A 14,019-nucleotide genomic window follows, 5' to 3' on the forward strand; every position below is an offset into this window, starting at 1 on the left:
AATAGTATGACAGCAGTAAGAATGGTGTCTTACTATCGAATGCGCAAACTCCAGCAATAACAATACAGTTGTTAAAAAGTTCCTGAGACATATATAACTATTGCATGGCACGAAGGTAACGATTGACTTATTTTGTTTCAACGATTGGCATTCCAGATATTGGATGGTTATTTTTCGTTTAATGACAAACAATTGTTTTCCGATGAACAATCCAGTTGGGAAGAGAGGGAACAAAAACTAGAGGTATGCAACCAAAACTGTTTCCGAAAATTGGTATTGCTGGCTTCCAACCAGTTCATCCACAATCATGATGCCGCTTCAGAACAAAGGTATCTTCTTTGGTTTTCAGAACAATGGTGGATTTCCTATGGCACAACATGATGACGGCAAATATGAACATGAGGCTTCAAAGCAGTGGGGGTAAACAATTTCATCCTAGTATTGAAGTGTCTTGTATGCCTGCTCATTTGTTACTTATTGTCGACGTTTCCTTGATTCTCCTTTTGCAGAAAAGACCTTAACCTGTCAAGAGATTTTGTGTTGTTTTTTTTAACTCAAGATTTTGTATCGTTAACGGCAAAGGATGAAAAGAGTGGTGCAAGTGAGGCAGGTCATGCCGCACAGCAATTCAGCCTGGAAAGCTGGATCGGCTCTACTTAGGGGTGGTAAAGGGCCTAAGATTTTAAACTAGAAAATCTAAGGGCTGGGCACTAAAAGGGTCGGGCTCTAATCTTATATAATTTTGATCTAAATAATTTAAGAGTCTTGTTGGGCTGTAAAGATGCCACTAGGGACATGGCCCATTACCACCTCTGCCTCTACTACGCCAGGAACCATCGGAACGATTGGGTTGGATGGTGGTTTTTTGTTTTTCGATGAACAACCCAGTTGTTTGGCGGCGGCGCGGGAACAAAAACTAGAGGTACGCTGCCAAAACAATTTCCAAATATTGGTCTTGCCTGCTGGCTTCCAACCAGCTCGTCCACCTTATCAAAAAAAAAAACGGCTTGTCCACAATCATGATGACGCTTCAGAACAAACGTGACTTTGTTTCTTTTCAGAACAAAGTTGGATTTTCTAAGGCCCAAGATGATGGCAGCGAATATGAACGTGACACACCAAAGCATTGGGGGTAAATTAAACAATTTCGTCCTAGTATTGAAGTGCCATGTATGCCTGCTCATTTGCTACTTACTAGCCTATCAACCCGTGCTTCCGCACGGTCTAATTAGAATTAATTTAAAAATAAAGCATACAACTAATAATTATAATTATCTATCTCACTCACTCTTTCATCTGTTAAATATTCTAACACATACTTTAAAATATATATTTATTATTATGTAGTTGCAATAGATTTGATTTTGCACCACACGTCTAGATGTTTGATATATATGTAATTGAACTATTTATTTATGAATTGGTATTATTATCTCTTCCACCATAAATGAATACATAGTGACATATATCATGGATAGTATTTTTATACAAATAATACGGTAGTGCTATTCTACACCCTAGGTGTAGAATGCTATTCCCCTTCTTCTACAACTAGCAAAAATAATCATCAAATTACTGAACTAAAATTACCAAGTTACTAAATATTGTTCAGTAATAGCTCGCTGGTTACTAAATTACTGAAAAGTTGTTCTGTAAGTTTGGTCAGTTTAGCTATAGGTCTAGAATAAATTGCTATACCTAAGGTGTAGAATAACACATGGGTAAATAATATATTAATAATAAAAGACATAGTAATTAAGAATTTTATTTTATTACACTTTAATTTATTTTTTATAATTATATAATTTAGATTAAGCTTTAGAGGTTACTTTCACTTTTAATAATGACATAATTGGATATTTTCAATACAAATTTAGGGGGGTATTTACATTATATTTATAAAGACGTACGTGGGGTAATTTAGACACATGGAGATTAAAGTGTTATTTTATATTTTTTATAATGACAGAATTGGGTAATTTAGACATACTAGTAACAATGCCCGTGCGGCACACGCGTGCTATAAGTTGGTATGATCATAATTGGAATGCCACTAAGCACAGAGCACTCCCGCGTTAGACTATGCGGAGAGCCTGGGTCAACACAAATTAACATGAGCTGCCGCCGATGGTATCGTTCCACCCAACGCCTGCGCCTTCTCTCTTCCTCTTCCCCACGTGCTTCGTCTTCCTCAGGTCGTTCCGCCCCATGCCTTCGCCAGGCGCCTGTCCCGCGCCCCTACCTCCCCTCACGCATGGGCTCTGAATTGAATAATGCAAATACAAAACTCAATGCTTCAAACGATCATACCAGGAGTAATGCTTGTTCCTTTGTATCACCCTGCGGAGTTCAAGAATTCAAAGCAGATGCTTTCCCTAATGATAATGATTATGACATAATAATGCACTTCTTAGTTATGGCTAACATGGAGGCCATTCGAATTTAGGGATCAGTTCAGGTACCTGTCTGGAAGGCACCATGAATGTAGCCCGCCAATTGATGGAACATGTCATAGGCATTGTGTATAACCACACCAAATTTTTGTTGCAACAAACATTTTTAAAAAAACTATATATGGTGAAATCAAGCAACAAGGTCTCAACTGTGATGAAAATAGACAAAAATATCCAAAATATGAAAAAGTGTATAATTATAAAAAAAGGTAAATGGTATGTATAAGTTAGTAGAGAGCACATGTGCACGCACATGTTTTAAAATAAATTACATATTCTCACAAGAAATTCATTAAACATCAAATTATATTAAAACCTTGTTTCGCAACTCAGCCAGGAATGCTACAACCGCTACCAAACGAGGAGAACGCAAAAGGTTTCATTTATGAATCACTTAGATCGACTTCCATTTTGCCTAGACATGTGAACCCACTTGGGGTGATATTTTTTTTTAGGTCAAGATTGGCTCTATTCATTCACTCAAAAATCAGAGTATCCAATTTCCTGGAAGCATCAAGGGATACAACGCCGGAAGACCAAATAAGCCGATTGCTCGCTCGATCGAGCCAGCACACGAGCCAATTTGTACGTGGTTGGCTTAACCAATAAGGGAGAACAATGGACAATCCAGCTCGAGCACCCAATAAGATACTCATAGTGGCATATCTTTGTTTCATGTGAAAGAATGAGAAAGTTAGCAACTCCAAGGAAGTCATGAACAATTTACAAAATTTGACAAAGCAAGAAATTTCAAAGATGCTAAACTTATTAATACCTGAAGGCACTGAATTTTGCCATTCAAAAAGTAGTCAAAGAGTATCAAGTGGTAGATTAAACCAACAAATTCCTATGCTTGAGGCAATATGAGCTTAATCATTAGAATAACTCATACCAAGGCCACCATATATTTGTGTGTGAAATATCAGCATTACCTCTGTCTGAACAAGCAGCCAATCCAACCATCATGAACCAAGACGACTAATGGGGGAATACATATAAACATCACCTCTGTAAGGTAACACTGCACGAGTTGTTCTAACTGTTTGAGAAGCAACAGTCAGTGACATCATGAGATTCATGATATATAAATGAACAACGAAAGGAAAACAGTGCAAGGATTTGGTTTGGAAAAAAGTGCATGCTATTTAATATGAAATGGCTATCCCTATAGATTTAGGATGGTAGTGCTACCACTATTTATTAGTAAAAATGCTAAATTCCATGTTTAGCTGGTTACACAAATAAGTCTGGAACTAAATTGGTTATCAAACTATTACAATCCAGATCTGTCAGAACATAATATTGAACCAGTCATCTATATGGACTGCATCAGTGGTGGATCTTAGGAGTATACTCAGCATGGGCCAATCACCAGAAATTAGTGCATTTTGCTAGATTAACTTGGCTACTTTCAAGCTTAAGCAAGTAATGCTATGAATGGGCATGACAAATAGCCATTGGGGCCTTTGTCTCAAGAGAAGAAAAACTGGAACGCACCTTGATCTTCTCCTAAAGCTTTGTCTTGCTTGTGCACATAGAGAGATGGTGCAAAGGCAAAGCTGTAGGGTGATCAAATATATCAATAATGATGAAGATATCCTCTAGATTGAAACCTTGGAGCATCACTATAGATCAACAAAAATCTTAACATATGCAAAAGATAATTCTCTAATGCTTCTGGTGGTAGATAAAAAGGGACATATGGAATTTTCATTACAAGGCAGTGAGCATCAAAAGACAATGATCAGGGAAATAATCCTTTTTCTTTTGCAATCCTTGAGGAAAAGGCACACAACATGATTGCAGTAAAAGAAAAGGCAAAACAACATGCAAAACCATAGGATTATTTCAATCTTTTCAAGAAAAGTTGTATACCTTAGATTATTCCGTCCTTAATGTACATTCCAGGATCGATCGATCAACGGGTAAAAGCCCTTCTCTGTGCAGCTCAGAGGCCCCAGCTAAATTATGCCACAAAAGAAACAAAGAATCACTTGCTCAATGGAGGAATGGAACAATTGGTAGATTTCTAATATTGGCCCAATTTTGAATACGCTAATTTAAATGGCACACAAGATGAATAACTGTTTGAACAACATTGTTTTTTTTTTCTCGAACACACATAAGAGAAAAAAGAGAGTCCCATACAAAGCAACATCTTTACCTCTCCTAAAAGTATTGAATATGTTACAAATAGATTCATGCCAGGTATGTAAAACAAAATAAAATCTTCAATTCATGCACCACCTCGCTGACAGATTGTGTTATGTGATTAATTGAAAGTTAAAGTGTGTGCTTTGCGCTCAGTTCATTAGTTGGAAAAAGAAATATTTAATTCAATTAGAGTACCTCCATAATTCCTGTCCAGAACACGTGGAACAGCACAGAATACTGTTGGTTTGAGCTCGCCAATGTCTTCAACCAAGAGTTTAACATCCTGAAATAGAATGCTTACGATCAATTATTCACATGAGAAAGGTAGTGAGTATAGATTCATTCACAAGTTAAATGCACACACCAACAAAAAACTTATATGCTGGCATGCAATAATAAAGGAGAATGTAACCTCATTAGCAGGCTAGGAGCCATCTCAGCACCAAGAAATGAAGTTAGGTACAGCTTCACCTCACTGATATAATTAGCTGCATTTTGTATGCAGAAGTTGAGTTCCAATTTTTAGAAAATCTGCACGATTTGAAATATTATAAACGAGTTTCAAGTAAGAAAAATTTCAATCTTTTACCATGCTGGTATTGGGAGGTATTTTTCAGGAGAAAGCATGCAATTCAGATTTCAGAGGAGCTGACAGAAAAACCAGTGTGAGAAGCTCTTTAAACCTAGTAAACTCGTAAATACATATTTTCAAATGGGATGAGGATTTGGGAATCAGGAAATAAGCATTGGAAAGATAAAACGAATGGGGTGGGCATTATCGATATCATTTTTAAAATTTGTCAAACAGTTTGAGTCCACCAGTATTGAACTAATTGACCAAGGTTCATTACTGAAAATTGTCATTATGCAAAGACAAGAAAGAACTATTAAGTATGCCTGAAAAGGAACGACTTTCCTCCAAGCCTTGATTTGCTAGAGGACTCGCATCACCTATTTTATAGAAGCAACAATTAAAAGCTTGAAAGTGCTATGCTATTGAAAATCAAAATGTTACAGGAAAGATCAAAAGTTCTTTCCTAATTAAAGTAATTATTCATCAAAAGATCAATCATGGAATTACTTAGAAAAATAACAGGCAAGCAAAGACTACCACATTGTTTCAGGAAAGTGAAATTCCACATACCTGACACTTGAAACCTCGTTGGTCTTATGCAGCTTACCTGCACAAGCTGATATTTGACTATCCATGGTATGGTGGGCTTGCTCCTAAAAATCAGAAAGGGACAGCCAAGCTTTTGATGAAATCATAATGGTACATAACCAGAAAGCCAATAGGTCCCAGAGCTGCAGCCGCTGCCGCTGCCACTGTTGGACTTCTGAAAACTGAACCAATTCCTGAAAACAAGCTACTACTTCCTCTGCTGGAGATCAAACTGATTTACACCATCTTTGATGCTAGTTGTCTTACAGGCATATCCACTAACCTGAGAAGACAACAAACAGATGACACGGGCATTGGGCAATTGAATGGGTACATTGTGATAGAATTCTTCACCTTGTGAATTATATTCCTTTCTTACTTGAAGAACATACTACAGAGCAGTGCCCACTAAGTCAGAAAACAAAGAGAGGATTATCCAGAAAACAATGTCGGAATAAATATATCCTAGGTATAAACATATATATAATAGCCAGATTCTTTTCCACATTATCCAGGAACCATGTTACTCTAGTATATGCACCGGCGTACAGAAAAAGGTGCATTATAACTATTACATGACCATATGCAAACAATGAAATGGTAGCTCAGCAGTACCAATTACATATTTAGCAAACTAATTGCCTCAAATGCCAATAAGAACACCAGTGAGGATGGAATGTTAATCTGTCTGGAAATCATAGATTCATACCTTGTCAACAGATGATCCCATATGCTAAGCTTATTAAACAGAATATGGTGGTACACCCTTGTCTTCTGCAGGATCAGATCAATCAAGATGATCTAAAAAAGGAGAAAGCAAATGTCAAGGCTTCAGTCAACCATGCTACGTGATGTGCAGCTGACATATCTATACTATAACGATCCAGGGAAATTGAAACTATTTTTACCAAGATTAGCTCACATACTCACCTCACAAACCACCACTTTGAGACCCACATGTAAGCTCAGAAAGTTTGACAGGAACCTGGCAGACCCAAAACGACGCCCACCCCCGTTGTTCGCGAGGGCGCGCCGCCCCTCCGTCGATTTCTTTTTCACCGTGGGGGCAGTCTACCCGCCCGCGTACCCAGCCCCCAAATTCACGGATCCCGCCCGGCCTAATCACCGCTCGCTCGTACCGCCCTCGCAAATCAACACCAATGCCCGCTCGAACCGCCCTCGCAAATCACGGACGCTGGTGCCGCTCTTGCTGCGCCGCCGCACCGCTCGCCGGGCCAGGAGCGGACGTCGCTTCCTCGAGTTCCGCGGCGGCATCCCGGCGACATCCTACGCATCTGCCATGCCGCCGCAGGCTCCAGACGCACGCCGGCGCGGACGCACGCCGTTACTGCTCGCCGATTCCTCGAGTTGCACGACGGCGTCCCAGCGTCATCCTACATCTGCCCTTCGTGCTGCCTGCCGTGTAGCAATGGATCTCCGGCGACCACTTGGGGATGTTTCTAACCAGGCAACTGATGAAACTATGGCACAAACGAAACGGAAACGAACAGGTAACGTGGCTTCGATGGTCCTGACCGATATCAGATTGCATTTGTTGTTTGTTTTGACACCGGATGTTGTTTGCAGGTGATGCCGGGCTGAAGAACTTTGATCCTAATGGACGTGCTCGGCAACGGAGGAGAGAAAGGAACGCTGCCATGACAGAAGAAGAGAAGGAGAAAAGACGTGGAAGAGCACGTGAAAATTATCACCGGAATAAGTCAAAAAGCATTATTAATCCATTACTTGGTAAAACCAACGTTGATCATAATGAACCGGTGCTTGATTCAGGTAAATCCATCGGTCCTATCACTTGCGATACACCAATGACATTCAGGGTTTCTGGCGTTACCACTACCAGTAGTGGTGTTGTCTTGATGGATTCCGGGGCCATAACTGGTATGCCCTGCTAGAATTTGTTAGAGTATTTTTGGCTGTTGTCACTGTCAAAAATCAATGTTTTGCACGCAGGCTCACCATGCGTTAGGGGATTATCTATGTCTGCTTCTAGCAAAAAGCGTGCAGTAAGAAAATATGCTGATCTACCAGAGGAAGAGAAACGGCATGCAAAGGCAAGAGAGTGTTATTATCGCAAGATTAAGAAGTCATTAGTGGACTCTGATCCTGCTGTGACGTGACAACTAATGCGGCCGTCGGCAACTCACATCGACAGTCGCAGGGTCTGCAACCTGTGATCCAAGTAATAGGAATATAATTTTGTTTAGATGAAAGGTGTTCATTCGACCATTAATGACCTTCATTCGAGTTGTGGCTGATCGTGACTGCATGCACTTTATCAATTTAAGCACCGCATGAGATCACGCCGGAGCATCGTGTCAGGCAGATGGATAGGGAACGGTATAGCCGACTCTCAGCAGAAAAAAGGTAGGCAAAAATTACAAAATCTATGGAAAATCGGCTACCGAGGAGAGTGAATATGCAAGGTATTGGTATTTCAAAAAGGCATGCAAAAATTACATCTTTAAGTTGCATTTATCTTTCTCATTGGTGTATACTATTTTAGGTGATACCCCTATCAAGCCGGTGGTCCAACCTTCATTGGAAAGTACAATTACGCAAATTCAAACACGTTCAAGATGCATTGGATCAAGTAATGGTAGTCAGTTTCTGTGATCTATAATCTTGTTTCTGCCAAAAATTGATTTTTTCCAAAAATAAACCACGTGATTTATTATGGTTTAAATTAACAATTGTAGCTGTAGACCCTCCATTCACTGCCAAAGCAAATCGGGCTGGAATATGGGAAAATGATGAACCTGACGTTGCTTTCAAAGGTGCTTGTTCTGCTCAACTTTAATTAAACATAATTTTTTTTTATGTTTTGTGTCAATGTTAAAATGGTTTGTCTTGATCTTTCTTGTGACCAGGTGTAAACGCTGAAAAAAGAGCTTTTGACTCAGGTATTTGTGAAACAGATGATAATGTGTTAGACGCACAAGAAGGTACTATTTAGTAGTTTTTTAATTCATCTAGATATATAAGCTGTGTATGTAAATAATAAAAGGGTTGATGCAGAGGAAGATCTGGATTGCAAAGCTCCGGATAATTGTGGTTTAGATTGTGATGTATTCGGAGACGATGAAGCAAGAGTCTACCATGCTAATTGTATGCTTGCCTATTAAATCAAAGATATAGTATTGTAATGCGTATTATTGAAGTCTAAATACACACGACGACTCCTAATGATGCAGACATGGAATACAAGTCAGCCAGGGACCTGAAGTGGTGATCTTGGAACATGATCCTTTCAATCGAGTATACAACAAAGATCTTCCCGCTCACCATCTTGTGTTGAGAAAAGTGCCGATATGTATGTGAGTATTGTGGTGCTATAAGGTTTCCAAGTGAGGGACTTGGGTTTTGTTGCAGGCAAGGAAAGATTAACATAGTTAGCACACCAATTCCCAATGAACTCCGCCTATTTACTAGCCAGACGGATAGGGATGCGTTGTATTTTAGAAAGAATATTCGGTACATTAACTCCCATTTCTCTTTCACAAGCTTTGGAGCTAGCGTGGATCAAAGTGTCACTACTGCCGCTGGTAACTATTTCTTGTCGAATATTTTATGAGGTTCATGTAGGCTGCTATTACTTTATATATATGTTAAATAATATATGACCTTGTTGATTTATGCATTTATAGGTACTGGTATCTATACTTTCAAAGTGCATGGTCAGAATTATCACAAACTGAAACAACTGATACCGGAAAAAACGGCCCATGTCATATGCAGTTGTACTTTTATGACACGGATGAGACCCTAACACACAGGAGTAAAATTATGTGATGCTTAACTTAAATATGTTTGTATTTTTTACTCGTAGCGTTAGCACGGTATCGTAGTTCTAAAATTGCCATTCTCATTGGGCACAAGGCACTATCCGGTGTGAAGCGAGCAGAACCTGGTGCACTTTATTGGGCCCTCAGCTGACGCACAGGTTGTAAGGGTGCTGCATCAGATGCTGGCCGACAAGGTACACAAGAAATTTTCAGTTTTACTCACAAGTGATTGTTGTTTGTTGGTGGTAGAATTAGTCATGCCTATCATGTGCTTTCAGAGGGATGGTTCATATTACTTGGCATACATGATTAGAGCACCAAAATTAGGGTGATTGTGCTTCAGTTTTAGTTAACTTGGAGCGTCTGTTAAAGTGGTTTTATAGGAAGGGTCGAAGAATCTGTTTTTAATATGGTCAAAATCCTTTCTTAATTTTCCACTCTATTTTTTAACTCTAATATATTCTTAAAATCTGATAAAGAAGTGCGCCTTTTCTTATACTATAAAAGATGAAACTTTCTGCTACCAGCCAGGGAATCGTCATCTCCTTCCTCTTCCTTCTCATGATGGGGTTTAGTTCAGGAGGCCCAGGGTACGGAAGCCGCGCCATGCCATGGTGAGTACGGATGAGTGGTGGCGTGGGGGGAGGATTTGTGTGGGTCGGGGAATGATTTCTGGCGGTGCGATTCCTGATTTCTTTTGCTGCTCTCCTTTAAAATTTCTATAGGTATTTGGTGGCTTATCGCAACGCAATGCAGCTTCAGATGGTTAGCGTCACCTCCGTGCTAGAGGCTATGGGCTAAGGTGTGGGGTCCTAGACATTATACGTAATAACCATATCATTTTTTTCTCGTTGAATTCGAATGGTTGATTCTCTAGACAGTATGCACTTGTGTTCCTGGGGATTACACTTTATGGAAAATATTTCTGAAGCTGAACATGTAACTGCATTACACTACTACAGAATTCATCATCACAAACACCTTATCATTGCCGGTTTGGTTTGAACCGGCGGTACTAGACTATCACCGTCGGTTCTAGTTGGAACCGACGGTGATACTCTCACATCACCGCCGGTTCGTAACACAACCCGATGGTAATGCTTGGCGAGACATCACCGCCGGTTCGTGTTACGACCCGACGGTGATGCCTTCACCATCTATATTTTTTTCCTCTCCCGCTCCCTCTTCATCTCCCACTCCTCTCCTTAGATTTTTTCCAATGTCCTTATCATATTTCCCCACCGATGCCCCCCAGAACTTCTTCTCCTCTCATCCTCATCTCCGACCCCTGCCCACCTTCTCCTTCCTGTCCCCATCGGCGCGCGCAGCAATGGAGGCGCAGGCAGCGGTAGCGGCGGCATGCGCTGCGGCCGCGGCAGCGGCGTGGGCTCGGCAGTGCGAGTTGCGGCTGCGGTGGCGTGGGCTCGGCTTGGGCGCGCAGCTGCCGGCGAGCGGGGGCGCTGCTCCCCTCACCCTCTCCTGCAGCGAGGGCCGCTACTGCGGGCGGGGCTACGGCAAGTGGGGCTATGGCGGCTGGGCTGCTACTGGAACTTGCATTTGCATGTCCCTCCGTTCCTCCCCCTGATTTGCTTCCTTGCCCACTTCCTGATTCAAGTTCTGATTCAGATTTCAGGTCGGGATCTGTCGATTTGGATTTGGCTATGGACGAAAGAGTTTTGGTTTACTGAATTTTGTGTGCAGGCATGGCCTTTGCTCCAATCCGCTGCCCGCGGCGCGCAGAGGGCGAGCGCGCGGTGGAGCGTTGGCGCTGCATCTGAGCAGCGGCAGCAGCGCGCGAAGTAGCAAGAGGAGCATATTTTTTAATTTTTTTTTTTTGATTTGTGACGGGGCAACACCGCCGATTCTGGAACCGGTGGTGATTGTTTGCACTATCACCGCTGGGTTTGGAACCGTTGGTGATGGCCCTCTTCATCACCATCGAGTTAAATCCAACATCTCCTCAAACCGGCGGTGATGACTATTTTCAACCGGCGGTGATAGGGGGTGCTGGAGTAGTGTTATGTGATGTCTCTCAAAAAAAAATACATTCTGTTATGTTACTATCTGTTAGCACTATTATCAACCAAAGTTGATAGTTCCATTGAAATGAGAAGGGTGCATGTGCAAGTCAGTAGCAAACGCATGGGCATTAACATTTGCACTTCTACCTCAACTTGTACACGCCATCCTCGCCACCAGCACCCTATCCTGGTCAGCAGGAAGGTGGTCCTGGACATCGTCATCCTTGCCACCGGCTGTATCGAAGCGCGTCGGTTCCCCAAACTCTGAACCCTCATCTCTCAACCCCGTAGTGCGTAGGTCGGATTGCTTGTTTGGTTTAATTTGGGCGTGTGTAGTGCACCCAAAAGACAATCCGTGGAGTCATGTCTTCTTTCTTTCTCCCTTGCCTGGGGAATTTTCTGGTCTTGTTTCGTTGTTTGTGCTTCATGTTGGGTATTGATGAATTTTGATGCGACCATGGCACCAAACTCGACCACGGCAATCTAGACTTCCATTGCATCCAAGGCATTTGACGCCCACGGCGTACGACCAAGACGCCGAACGCGACCACGGCGATGCCACCGGTCGGGGTCGCTTATAGCACGACCACGCTCGCCGCTGGCCCCGATGGATCAACATCTTCCACTTGGAGATATAACGAACCTACCCAGATAGGGTGTTCGTTATAATATAAAAGGGTAGGAGTTCATGAAGACGGTGAGTGCCACAACATTCTGTTTTCAAATTTCTAATAAAAAATGTACCTGTGAACTCTTCCGCAGATGGTGAATTAAGAAACATAAGGCGTACCAAACTCTTCCGCTATGCAAAGATGCCATTAGATAAGAAGGTAGAACTTGATGCAAGGAAAAGGGAAAACTATCATCGAAGGAAGGTGTAGAAGCAATCAGGATGTTCGTTCAAATTATCATGTTTGTTCAAATTTACATGTATGGTCAAGTTGACATGTATGTACATGGTTTGTTAAAACACACTACACCCCAATTGAATGTGGGACTAGAAATTGTTCTCAAATTATTTACTGGCATGCAGATTGGGGGAAATGATTCTGATGACCGGCTTCATTCCATTATTCATATACAAGGAACATTCGCACCGGCAGCAAAACTCCTATGGCCAACACAAATATCGCAGAAATGGGTTTTCCTAATTGGTTATATGCGTGTACAAGTTGTATTCCATGCAATCTTTTTATGTAATCCTAGAGGGTTGGTTTTATGGTTACAACTGAAGAAACTGGTATGATCTCTACTGTATTCAGGAGAAAAATAGGGAAAATCATAAAATAATGCCTACATGCATGGATTTGATTAGCTCCAAATACTCATGTAAACTCCCTTTGGTTATTCCATCATGCAACAAATGAAGCTTTTTAGCAGTAGTTCGATGCAATCCAATCATTTTTAAATAATTTTACGCTGACCTGGGTGCTAGATTGAAAATATTGGTAGTTTTATGATTTTATCCTTCCTCTGCTTGGCCCCCACTCTTACCTGATCAAATAGTGATACATTTTTTTATTATTCAATTGATTCTTATTTATTTGTGTTACTAACTAATTTTTCATAACTCTAAGCAGGTGTATGAATTTGTTTGTTAGTTTAGATTAGATTCGATTGGATTGCTATGAAATTAATAAATATTTTAATTTTTTAGTATGTGTTCGATTCAATTCAACTATTTTTAAATAATTATTTTTTAAAACACGTGCCTGCGTGCACCCTACTAGTTCCAACTAAAGATTGCAAGCATTGTTCATTGACCATCGCACCATGAGTTCACAGTCGATGCAGGGATCAGCAAGAGCCTTCAAGTTATCCTACGCACAACAAAGATCGTAACATTTAGAACTGACGGCTCACACGCAGATAGCAAAAAGGATTATGCTCATCGTGTGAACACTTGAGAGATGGGGGGAGGAGAGCTAGGAATGTGTGGCTTACGCATTTCATCAAGCGGATGTTGGCCGGGAATACTGCACGAAGAGCATCGTCACACGCCCAGCGCAGCCAGCGCAACGCAGACCCTCCGTCCCCTTCCGCAGGCGCATCGGCTATTGCTAGGACTTCGATCCATCTGCAGGAGCTCCTATAGGACCGAACTCCGGCCCGCCGCCGCTCAGACCCCTACTCGCAATCCGGGGGAGCATGGATCGGGATGGCAGGCGATGCGAACGGGGAACTCGCGTCCACCACATCTGCTGCTCTGCTTCAGCCCCTATCGATGGCTCCGGATGCTCGCCCTCCGCCGAGGAAGGAAGCGTGGAGAGAAGGAGCAATGTTCTAAATAGCCGGCTATAGCTTTCGCTATAGACGGCTATAGCTTATAGGAAGGACAACCGCTATGGTATTTATCCCGCTAAAGCCGGCTATAGCTCGCTAAATGGCGGCTATAGCCCGCTAAATGTCGTAACGACAGCCTTGCC

General features: G+C 41.7%; 2 long non-coding RNA genes across 5 annotated transcripts; both read right to left on the reverse strand.

Annotated features, from left to right (window-relative positions):
- Positions 1–2,897: 2,897 nt before the first annotated feature.
- On the reverse strand, positions 2,898–5,768 carry LOC120644156. 4 transcript variants are annotated; one of them, XR_005663465.1, is made up of 7 exons: positions 5,752–5,768; positions 5,020–5,138; positions 4,803–4,890; positions 4,329–4,414; positions 3,951–4,012; positions 3,229–3,492; positions 2,898–3,119 (listed from the first exon to the last, which is right to left on the reverse strand). It is a non-coding gene; the product is annotated as an uncharacterized LOC120644156 (long non-coding RNA). The 4 variants fall into 4 exon arrangements; XR_005663462.1 differs by lacking the exon at positions 2,898–3,119 and having other exon boundaries at positions 3,199–3,492; XR_005663463.1 differs by lacking the exons at positions 2,898–3,119; positions 5,752–5,768 and adding an exon at positions 5,197–5,427 and having other exon boundaries at positions 3,199–3,492; positions 5,020–5,095.
- A 723-nt stretch (positions 5,769–6,491) lies between these two features.
- On the reverse strand, positions 6,492–13,614 carry LOC120644155. The gene is made up of 3 exons (XR_005663461.1): positions 13,538–13,614; positions 13,366–13,413; positions 6,492–6,570 (listed from the first exon to the last, which is right to left on the reverse strand). It is a non-coding gene; the product is annotated as an uncharacterized LOC120644155 (long non-coding RNA).
- Between the last annotated feature and the right edge of the window lie 405 nt (positions 13,615–14,019).

This window comes from Panicum virgatum, chromosome 8K (genome assembly GCF_016808335.1).
Source record: "Panicum virgatum strain AP13 chromosome 8K, P.virgatum_v5, whole genome shotgun sequence".
In the NCBI taxonomy this organism is placed as follows: domain Eukaryota; kingdom Viridiplantae; phylum Streptophyta; class Magnoliopsida; order Poales; family Poaceae; genus Panicum; species Panicum virgatum.